This window comes from Egretta garzetta, unplaced genomic scaffold (genome assembly GCF_000687185.1).
Source record: "Egretta garzetta isolate BGI_Z169 unplaced genomic scaffold, ASM68718v1 scaffold269, whole genome shotgun sequence".
Classification (NCBI taxonomy): domain Eukaryota; kingdom Metazoa; phylum Chordata; class Aves; order Pelecaniformes; family Ardeidae; genus Egretta; species Egretta garzetta.
In genome coordinates, this window is record NW_009260799.1 from 15,713 (window position 1) to 27,596 (window position 11,884).

An 11,884-nucleotide genomic window follows, 5' to 3' on the forward strand; every position below is an offset into this window, starting at 1 on the left:
GGGGTTGGCATCCTCTCTTATTAGTTTTTGGTTGCCGAGTCCAGGGAGAAGCAAACCAAGCCAGAAGGGTGACCAAGCCCTCTGCCTGCTGACTCTGAACCTGGGAGCTGGTAACTACTGAGCGGTGGCTGCGCATGGGATGTTGTGACTTTGTGCAACACCTGTGAAGCCCTCAGAAGCTTGGGAACGAGGACAAGGGAGGTTTTCCTCCATTAATAACTCCTCAGCTCAGTGGAACAGGCCAGGCAGTAAAATAAGGCTAAATGCAAAATTATAGGGTGAATTTGGCCTCATCATCACACACAGATAATTTGTTGCTTGAACAGAGTCGACTGAATATAAACAAGTCTACAATGTTCCCCATTAATTGGAGCTATTTTTCTAGCAAGCCCCATGGAAATATGAAGTGGCTTTGCTCTGCCGTTTGCGATACAGTTTGCTATTAAACGCATTCAGTTTAATTGAGGCAATGCGTCTCATTTTGGAAGCTTTCACAGCCACCGAGTAAAAATAGCAGAAGATGGCAGAAACCAATTCCCCAGCACAGATGTCCTCCTCCATTTGCCTCCCGCTGTTGGAGCAGATAGGTGTGCTGGGTGAGCCTAAGCTGCGAAGCAGGGTAACACTGGTGGCAGCAAGAGGCATTTTGGGATGAGTGGCTTTCCTCTAACCAGTAGCACCACATGGGATAGGATGTCACTGGTTTTGACTGCCCGGACAGTGACGATGCCCTGTCTGACCTTCATCCAACTTTGGGCTTTCCAACTGTAGTCACAGTGACAGACCCGCACATCTCTGCACAGATATAGTGCCTAATGTTAATTATATCTGACTGTTTTTTGCGCTAATCCCATGACCTCCCAAAGATGAGATCATGCTGGGCTGCCATATATCAAACACTCGCATCGGCCTCTTGTTGTCTTTGGCCATATGATGTCAGAGCAATGAAGCAAAAACATTTCTAACCTTGACACGCTGGGGCTTAAGACAGTAACTTAAAACATTTTTCCATACTTGGGAGTACAAAGCCTTCTCTTTAAATGTATGGTTTAATTTTAAACTGCATGCTTTAGATTGGACAGAAACCTACGTGTGGGTGAAGGCCAAAGCTGATTAGGAGCCAGGTGATCTTGCCCAGCCCAGAGATCTTTGTTTCGATAACAGAATACAGCTGCTGCATCCCCAGCCATAAAAGTCGATTACTTGGCACAACCAAAATAGACCTGCACAGTATTCAAGTGATTGGGTTTGTCGATCATGCTGTATGGATCTGGGCTTTCAGCAACGTGAATATAGCTGAAAAAGGATCATCCAACCTTTTCAAAGAGTTCCAGTCTCAGTGCTGGCAGGTGCCATGTGGCCAAAAGGGGTGAACAGGGATGTGGGTTTGGGAGAATGAAAATAGCTGTCAAATACTTATCCAACATCTCTCTTTTGCCCTTAGGGCGATTGCTAGTGGTGGACGAGCGCTATGCTGTGAGGAGAGCACCTGAAGTAGCTTCTGGATGTTAAGGGACCTGTGATAGACCATGAAGTTGTGGCTTCACACACCACAGCAAGGAGGACAGGTCTCATTCATGAGGGAAGCAGCAGTGCAGAGATAACTGAGGGAGAAAGTGCCCAGAGGTCTTATCTGTACAAGCCAAACGCACACACAGTTTGGTGATGATCTGTGAACTTAGTGACATTTGGCAACAGAGAGCTTCCTCATCCCTTAGTCCATCTTTGAGGCGGTGGGATGGACAAATAGCCTCTTGACTAAGACCTTCCAACTGCTTTCTCTGCACAATGCGAGCAGCACGTCCTGGAGAACGTCAGTGCAATTTCACAGTGCATATTTTTCAAGGACACGTACTGTGATGACACGTGTCACCCAGTGTCATCTGTGCCTGAGAAAATATGGCATTCAAGAGTAAACACTTGGCAGAAACAACAGCACAGGCTCAAATTTAGACAGGAATAATTTATACTGTGCAGACCTCAGCTTGCTGGAAGGGGGCATGCTCTCTGGAAGGCAGGGAGGGAAATGTGTTGCTAATTTTGCTAGACAGCTTCTGCCCTCCTCTCCTTTTCATTTTGTAGTTGCCAGCCTCCCTGGTTGCTCTTAAAATAGAAACATCTGACGCCTTGTTTAACTTACTCTGGGGGCCTGCGGGGAGGAGGAGGAGAGGAGAAATCCCCTCTCTGTGGTGTGTCGCTCAGCCTCTTCCAGGAAGCCCTGCTGGGAATTGCATCCCAGTTTTCCACCTGCCCCTTGTACCACACTCCCCTTTTCCTGCCCCAATTTTGTGCCAGGTTGGGGGCTTCTCTGCCATCATCCCAGTGTCCCACATCACTCTCTGACACCTCTTGGGCATGCTGCTGTCGGAGGCACAGCGCTGGTGACAACTGCCACGTAAAGGTGGGGACTTCTCCGTGCCATGCAGGCAGGGCACTTGCACCAGCAGTGGGGTGAGAAGCTTGCAATGGAGAAAAGACATTTCAACGTGGTCGAAGAAGCAGAGCTCCCCTTGCATTTCAATGAGCCCCTTATTGTTGTCTGCTCGCTTGCAGTTAATCCCTCCACGTGGTATGAACATCGAGAAGGATGGCTTGGTCATGTTGCCATGATACCGAACACACTGAGTTAGCTGTGAGGGGGGCAGATTGTGCCTCCAAATAGTTTGAGTGCTTCCCAATCCCTGTACGATGACCCGTGTAATGATTGGCATTCTCCTTATTCCTCCCATGGAGGACCTCCTTTCCCCTTAGTATGGATGAGAAACCAGCTTGATTTTTGCTTTTCTGAGGGAAAGACATAGAGAAAGCCTGCAAGGACGTCCATGAGGTGTCCTTGTGGGGCAGGTTTTATTCCATCCTTTCTCTGGGGAAAGGACAGACAGTCGTCAGAGGCACGGAGCTCTCAGCGGTGAAGCGCTTGGGTGCTCTTTCTGAGCCTGAAATGGCAGCACATCCCTCCCCAGAGGAGACGTGTGCAGTGGAGCAGGGTGGAGGAGCTCCAGCCTATGGGACTGTACGCAGATACATGCCCACCTCCCCTGCAGTCATGCTGCAGTCACGTCTTTCCATCTTGTCTGTCCTGAGGACAACAATGGTCCTATGGAGAGGTTGGTTCTCTGGAGAGGATGCTCTGCTCTGTAATGAACTGGAGGCCACTTTTTTTCCAGAAGAGGTTGTAACACAGCCATGATGTCATTGGGCAAAATTCTGTCCAAGCCACGTCCTATATAATTTTCTAGTCCTTGTTACCCTGCCAGCTTAAAAGTTGTCCCATCTTCTGAAATCCTCAATTACAAAGCAATAGGAAAAGTAATGGAGCATAAGAAAATTCCAGTGAGAAATACATACAGATGAAAAAATTAAGAAAACTTTCCTGGCAGAAACCACCTGAACTCTGGAGCCATAAGAAATTCCTCTCCTTGATTTCTCTCTCTTTTTATTTTTTAACAAGCTGCTCCCAACTTCATGTTCGGCCTTGAGATGAAAAGTGTGGTCAGGCCTTGGGAATGTCTCTTTGCTGCTTCTCTGTTTGTTTTCTCATGGCTTTGCAATGAGGGCAGAGGAACCAGAGACAAATATTAAGGTCCAGCCCAGTTGTATTCCCACCACTTGGCTAAGGTTGACCTTGGTTTTGCAAGAATTATTATGCAGGATCTCTACAGTCATGTGAACATTTGTGCATCGTGATGGAGACCCATAAAACACTTAGACGTGCTAGGGCTGAAATGACCAGCAGACTTCCAAACACTTAAAAAACAAAGTGACATTAGAAATTTCTATTGAGATAGATGTGACAATGGCAGAAGCACACGACAAGCTCTACGCCAAGACTGCAAACATAGTTTGGCCGTCTGGCACCTGAGAGTTGGAAGTTTAAATTGGATTTTAATAATACATTGCACCATCTGATACCATGATGACTCGAAGGAAACCCACCTTGAAGACTGCAGCCTGCGCTGAATCCCAAAGTGCTGTTTCTTTTCAAAGGGGTGTCAAGCACTTTGCTATTAAGAAAAAAAAGTGACACTAAAAGCAAATGACTTGGGTTTGTCATTTCTGTTTTACAAAGGAAGTGGCAATTATTAGGTGACAGGTGTGCGAATTCCCCGGCAATACTGCTGAACACAAAACGCACACTGATTTGAGTCTGTTCTTGGAAATCCTTTACTAGCCTGTCTCTTAGAAGGAAATGATCACATTAAACCCATTATTTCCTCCTGAGCTCTGAAAATTTTTGGTTGTTTTTTTTTTTCTTCATTTGTTTCTCCAGAGAAACTGAAAGGTTTGGAGATTGAAAACATAATGACGGCTCTTAAAAGAAACTGCCTTTTAAAATTAGAGACTAACGCAAGAGAGAGAAGAGATGAATGATGGTAGCTAGCAAGGTTCGCCACTCCCTCCAGGCTTTGTGGTATTCCAGCTTGAAACAGCTGTAAATCATTTCCACCTCTGACCTATGCAAAACATCTTCCGTGGGTCCCAGTGCAGCATGCACGGCTTGCACGGCTCCCTTTCATTCCTTCCTGCTATCACCTGGGTAAAGGCTTCAAGTCCTAAATAGCTGGCATGAATTATTAATCAGATGTGCTGTTTAACAAGCTACCACATGGTTTTCACCTTCCAAACTGGAGCCACCTCAGATTTTTTTCTTCAGGATGAAAATAACGTCTGAATGCAGCCACGTGGGTTTCTCTGCAGCTTTTACTATGTGTTTGTTAAAGAAGGCTAAAAAAATGGCTCTGACCTCTGTACCTGTTGCAGCTTGAATTGCAAAGACAAGAATGGTGCACGCTATTTTGAGGAGGTCTCGCCCGGGCTCCCTGCAAGGGCAGGAGCCGTGCCTGGCCGCCACCACCTCAAGGGAGCTGCAATCCCCAAGCCATGTTTGGGGGCGAGACAGACCTGGTCTGAAATCTGAGCCACCAAACATCTCTGCTGAACAGGAGGGATGATGGAAGTGGACAGGCCCTGAAACAAGGACCATGTTTTCTGAGTGCAGAGGGAGCTGCAGGTTACCATCCTCAGTCCAGATGGATGGCCAATGCCATCTTCACCCATCGTCAGACCTTGTCACTGGATGCATGCCGAGCAGTTGTGAAATGCGGTGATTAGTTTTAACATTAGTGTTAAAACCTTCTCATGGTGAGAACCACTGCCCAGGAGGTCTGTAGCTGGGTTGGAGACACATTACCCCTTGCTCCCTCCCTGCTTGGGTGCCTCAACCCTACTCTGCACTGTCAGACTCTTGGCGCATCAATCTGTAAATGAACCAGCCAGGCTCCAAGTTGCCAGGCTGACGTTCTTCCTGAGCAATGAAATTCAAAAGCAAACAATTAAAATTGGAGCTACAGCTTGACCATCCCTGGAGGTATTTAGAAGACAGGTAGATGAGGTGCTTAGGGACATGGTTTAGTGGTGGAATGGCAGGGTTGGGTTAACAATTGGACTTGATGATCTTAGGTCTTTTCCAACCTAAATGATTCTATGATTATGTTTCCTTGTCTGGTTGAGCATTGGCTGTGCTGGCATAAGCCCCTGAGCCATAGCATAGCCAGTGCTTGTGAATGGACAGAGGAGAGTGGAAATGAAGCTATCCCTGCTGCTGTTCACGTCACCTCGCAAAGTCCTTGACAGTCAATAGCTCCCTGGGAACACCAGGCAGTGGAAGATACAGGAGACCCAAAATATGCCATGCTCATGGCTCGTTTCTGCGTTGGGTGGGTTTTTTGGGTTTTTTTTGGAGGGGAGTTTTTTTTTTATGGAAAGAGAAATATTTTCCTTATTTTAGAAAATTCCTGTTGTTTTTGTTCCCCCTGCACCTCCCCTTGAGCTCTTAACCTTAACAGTGATTGATATATGTATATTTTAAGTGCATCAATCAGTATTTCAATCAGCTGAGCATGAAGCCTGAGATGACAGCTCTCTGCACTATGGCTGGTATGTGCAATTGGAGTCTGCTTTGGCTTTCATTTTTGTCTGACAATGAAGAGGTGAAATAACTCGCTATATATTTAACTCAGGCTCACAGACTGCATCCCTGTGGCTGCATGGTGACCTGGCTGCGCTGTGCCTTTACAGATGTTTATGGCAAGGGACAAAAGGGAGTACTAAATTTAGGACCAAGCAAGTTAGTAAAGAGAGTATCGTTATGGTTTTTCAAAAAAAAGAATCAATTATATATTAAGTATGTACACAGGAGTGTCTTGTGTAAAACGTGTAATGGCCTTAAACTCCATCAGTGGGAATACGGGTTAGGTGTTAGGAAATGCTGTCTGCAGGAAAGGATAACGAAGCATCCGAACAGACTGCCTAGGAAATATGCAGGATCTCCAATGCTGCAGATTTTTAAGACCATTTGAGAAGGACATTCACCAGAAATGAGATAAATATGCTTGATTTTTCCATAGACAATTCCCTACATTATTGCATAAAACAGAAACTTCTCTTTTCCAAGGCAAGATGGTAAGGTGATGGTTAGATACTGACAGCACCTTCTGTGAGACAAACTGGTTTGTCTGCAAAAAAGTACTAAGAATTCAGGCTCAAAAATCCTTCTTCAGGTGTGAACCAGAGACATCTTACTTCAGAGCTGAAAGATTTCAGTACAAACTTAAACTTGCAGCTTTCCTGGATAGCAAGAACTACAGACTCATCATTGATACAGTTTTATGGTACATTACAAACCTCCCCAACTTCACATTCCAGGGGATGTAAATGAATTCGTCTGCTTCCCTGGAGAATACCTATTGCTTTTCTTTATAGAATCATAGAATTGTTTAGGTTGGAAAAGACTTTTAAGATCAAGTCCAAACATTTCTCCTGATAACATCTCTTCTTCTCCACTGGTATTAGCTACATTATCTTTTGGAGGTGGTCCATCTGCTGTGTATCTAGCACGTAGCTGCAGCATCCTACATGACGATCTGAAGTTAGGGATGGAGCACCTCCACCACCTATTTAAGGCTAGCATTCTGGTCCCCTCGAGCCAGGAGTCTGGCTTCGTGCCCTGATCTCTCTGAAATGCTGCCTGTCCCAGGCCATGCACCCACTCCACAGGGGGAGGGTCTCTGGTCCATCTTCTGCACAAGGACAACATAATTCCTGACAAATGTCTGCTCACCCGTCAATGGTGGAGACCTTCAGCGATGACAAAACCACAGCTTTCTCAGCCAGACTTCTCCAGTGCTTCCTTACCTTCAGTTTTAGATAAGCCTTCTGTACCCTAATGTCTTCTCACTTTTACCATTAAATAATTTTGTTCTAGACCTGGCTGCCCTCCTCTGACCTCTCCTTGTTTGGTCTGCCCATCATACAGCTTGTGCTTGAAGTTCTCTTGCCCAAATTGTGCAGTTCAATCCCACTGAGGGCTTTGAGAGAAGATCATCAAGCAGAGCAGAGCAGGATTATCCTGTGTTTTCACACTGGGACACTTGTGTTTACACATCCAGTACAAGACAACTAGATATCACTGAGTTATGCCTGTAGCCCACTTCCCCAAAACTCCTCCTGACCTGGTAATTCCCTGGTGTGATTTTGTGAAGCTGTTTTCTACTTTGCAATGCAGAACTTTGTATTTGCCTAGTCAAAACTGAGTCATACTGCTTTGCAGGGGATTTCTTCAAAATATTTTTAATTCCTAATCTATGTACTAACTTACATGCAACCTGTTCCAGCTTCATGTCACTAGCAAATGTCCCTTCTTTTCTATTCCCAGGTTGTTGTTGAAAACATGGAGTGCCATCAGGCTTGGGACAGAGAACACAGGCCGCTGCCTGAATGTCCTTTCAGTCTGACGGTGAGGTGAAACTATGGCACTGACAACTACTCTCCAGCTCTGACTTTCCAGCCACTCTTGCAACCACCTCAAATAATTTAATCTAGACCATACTTGCCAGCTTTGAAAAGTCAAGAGATGTGACATTTACCGATTCTCCCACTGTCTTGTCATGAAAACAAATTTAGATTCGTCTGACATAGCTCAATGCAATTAGATCGGTTTGATGCCTGCTGGCTGTTACTAATCTCCTTGTTTTCTCCCAAACACTTACAAAATTGTGTGAGATTTGTTCCAGGAGGGTCCAAGGAAGTGAAGTCGAGCAATGCGAGCTACCAGAGTTAATCCTGAAGTCCTGAAGTCCATGGAGCCAACACAACCTCTGCCAGGTGTACCACGGGCAAAGACGTGCTTTAGGTCCTGGATATTTTGAATTTTCTCTGTGTTGCAAAATAATGGGATCTTTGATATTTAATTAAAGCAATTATCTTTCCTATCCATGCAGAAATATGCTGTAAGTGTTTTGCAGGTAGAATAGGAGTGTTCAGTAGGAAACGCTCAAGCAGCTCTGGATGCTGGCGGCAAAGCTGAACTCGCCTCCCCCTTAGGCGAAACTAACCCCAGCTTGCTCACTGTGGGGCTCCTTGGGATCATGTGCAAGGGGAGGACACCAGGCTTCTTGGAATTCACCAGGGGGATGCTGGGTGCTGTGGGGGCTAGGCTGAAATTGAAGCTTTTGGTTCAGTCTAATCAGGGTTTGGACATCCAGTGCCATGGTTCTGCGTTCAGGCTCAGACCTTTGCTCACCTACCATGGGCGCGGTTGTCATATATTTCTAAGGGACTGCAGCTGTCCACAAAGAAGGAGGGCAGATCTGGGCCTTCAGAGAGAAAAAAACGTACATGCCCAAATACTTATTGTAAATGGGGGATCCATGCATGTTTTTGAGTGCGTGGGCAAGGAGGAATCTCACGGTTGTGATGCACCAAGGGGCTCTTAACACCAACAGCTTGGTCTGGAAAAAAAAAAGTTCCTCCCATAGGCACTGCTTTCAGTGTTTCCCTTATTGCTGACCTAAGAATGTGCTTCTGGCCCTCGAGTGTGATAAGAAATACCTGGGATGAGTAAATAGCTCCTCAGCTCTGATGCGCATGTTGCTCCTCTTACAGCACTAGCAAACACCCGGTGTGCTTGGCTTTTCATTACTGACGTTTTCCCACACCAAGCCTAGGCACTCTTACTTTTTAAAAAATTATTCTATGTTGTGGTGTGTTCATTCCTATATATTTTTCTCTGAAGATCACTGCAACAGTACCACGAAAGTGTCTGTGCAACTCCAGCCACAGCAGGTGCCTTCAGCTGCTGCTGAAACTACGTAAGGCATCTAAAAATAAGTAAAACCGCCAAGTTCGAGGGCGAATCCATTTTCTTGGGACCTACTGCAGCCATGAAGGAGGAGGGGGCTGGCTGGAGCCAAGCCCCCCCAGACCCCTGCCTCGTGGCAAGGTGGGCTGAGCTCTGCCCTGTCCCACGCGTGCGCAAGGGGAGCTGACTCCTGCAGGGGAAACCCTGTGGCCGGGCTGGCGTTTTCAGAGGAAGGTCTGGTTTCTGCCTGGCCAAACGCCAGGTTTTGACAAACTGGGCAATGTCCTCTTGGTGCGTTTGCCCCTGCATAAACCTTGTGGTTATAATCTGCAGGACGTGTAGAGATCACGCTTCCACTATGAGAAGAGTTCTGTTCTCATGTCAGAACCTCCAGCACACCAACACGTAGGAGCGCTTGTTCCTTTCGAGCAGCATTGGTTTGTATCAAAAAGAAAAAAAAAAAAAAAAAAAAAGGTGAGCAAGCCACGGTTTTGCTTCTCTTGTTGCTTAAACCACTCAATCTGATGCCAAAGAAGGGGGCGCTGAGTTTCCAAACACCCTTTCTGGGTAATTTCCCTTCCTCTTCTCACATCCTCAAGGAAAGTCTGATTTTCATAACTACTGTATTTGGGAGTTTTCTTACTCTGCTTTTTTTTTTTTTCACCATATCAAAAATTTAGATCAGGCTTATGCAAAAAGACTAAAGAATATGAATCTGTTCAGCCAAAAGTGATTATTCTTATGGGATAATTCTACTAATGAAAGTTTAATTGTATTTGAGGGAACTGTGTGCCCATTGTGTTGCATTATTTTTGTACCTCATGGCTTGTGCTATTAAAAGATTGCAGCTGATACAGAGTGATATGGGAGGATGCCAACTGGATTCAGAGTATTTAATCAGATTACTTTGGCTTTGAAATCTCTTCATTGGTTAGTTATAAAACTTCCTATTAATTTCAGGCCATTTCTGCTCACTCTTGAGGGCTCTAATAGCATTAGCTTGAAACCTCAGAAATTATTTGAGAAGGGAGAGATATTTCATGTTCATGTTCATATTCTGTTTTCCTCTAGTCATTTTTTTCCTGAAGTTTCAGCTGGCGTGACTTTGGGATGGGTGTTGAATACTTTTCAAAAGTGTATGAGAGCAGGTCATTTTAAAGGCTGCTGTCCACAAATCTGAAATCACCTGCTGTCACAGATTTGAAAGGCTTGGCTCCATTTTCATTTGCAGCCCTTTGTACAACTTCTACGTTTTGAAGATTCTTGTTCGAATAAAAAGCATGCAGGTGCAAAAGGCTGTAAAATATTAGTTACAAATTCAGTCTTTCCCCCCCACTGATACACTGGGGTGGAAGAAAAAAGCTGCTAATGTTGGGTACCACAAGGAGAAAGAGGAACAAATGTCTGATGCTTAAAGAGAAGCCCAACTGAGTTCACGTTGCTGGAAAAAAATGCCCACCAGAAAGGACATCAGACAACACAGTACTTTCCCTAGTGAGGTAATCATGGTTCAAACAGCAGACGTATTCAAGGCAAGATGAGAGAAACTCTCCCAAAGTATGGTGCGGGCAGCATGGCGGCACAGGGGGAGGGTGAAGGCCTGGGAGCCCCTGGCCTGGTGTCCGGTGACCTGCTCCTCTTCCTCACCATTCCTCCATCACCCTCAGCCTCTCCTGTTCGTGGGGGGACACGGGCAGGAGGCTGGCAGGGCACTGCATTTCACGGGAAGGAGCTGGGGCCAAGATAATCGCCTAATAAAACCAAAGCCAATGATGCTTTGGACATGGGACAGATAGATCCATGAAATAAGGATGGCCAGGGCCCGATTCCCAAGGGTTTGAGCTTTATCCGAGCCTGTTTGCTCACTTCTTATCAAGAAGGGCTGTATCTGGCGCCTGTGCCGGTGCCAGTCCTGGCTGGGGTTTTTTTTTTTCAGCTTCTCATTACAGAGAAAAGGGAACTTCTGCTATGTTTAAAGAGCAGGGGTGGGAAGAAAACCCCACTGACAACATATGCCTTATGACAGCACCAGCACATTCATTGTGAAAGTGATGGGCAGCTAATGATGTCAGCGCAGGAAAAAGCCCAAACCGTGTTTGTTTTTTTTTCCTCTCAGTAGCTCTGGCCTGAGAAGGGGCTGCAGAAACAATCACAGCCTGTGAAACCAGGGCAGTATTTACTAAAAAAAAGAAAGAAGTGGGGGGGGAAAGGAGGCTATATTAAGTAGTGCCAGCTGGATGTGAAATCTATCTGGCATTTCAAAATAATGAAAATTTTTCTTTCCCATTCATTTGGTCTGGCATGTAACATCAGCGCTGCTGCCACATCATCATTCAGAGTTAGCACGCCGGAAAGGAGACACCAGCAGAGACCCGGTTGCTGTTCAGCCCCCCAGAAGAGGACACTACTGTGGGCCGGTGCTGCAGATACAGCACCACTGGCAAGGATGCTCCAAGCAGCAAGTACCCAAGCAGGAGCACTCCCCAGATCCAGGGCAGCAGATGGAGGGGGGGGTCCTCAGAAAAAAGATATTTATCATAGAATCATAGAATCATAGAATGTTTAGGGTTGGAAGGGACCACTAGTGGTCATCTAGTCCAACCCCCCTGCAGTGAGCAGGGACACTGCTAACTAGATCAGATTGCTCAGAGCCCCATCCAACCTGGCCTTGAATGTTCCCAGGGATGGGACCTCCACTACCTCTCTGGGCAACCTGTTCCAGTGTTTTACCACCCTCATTGTAAA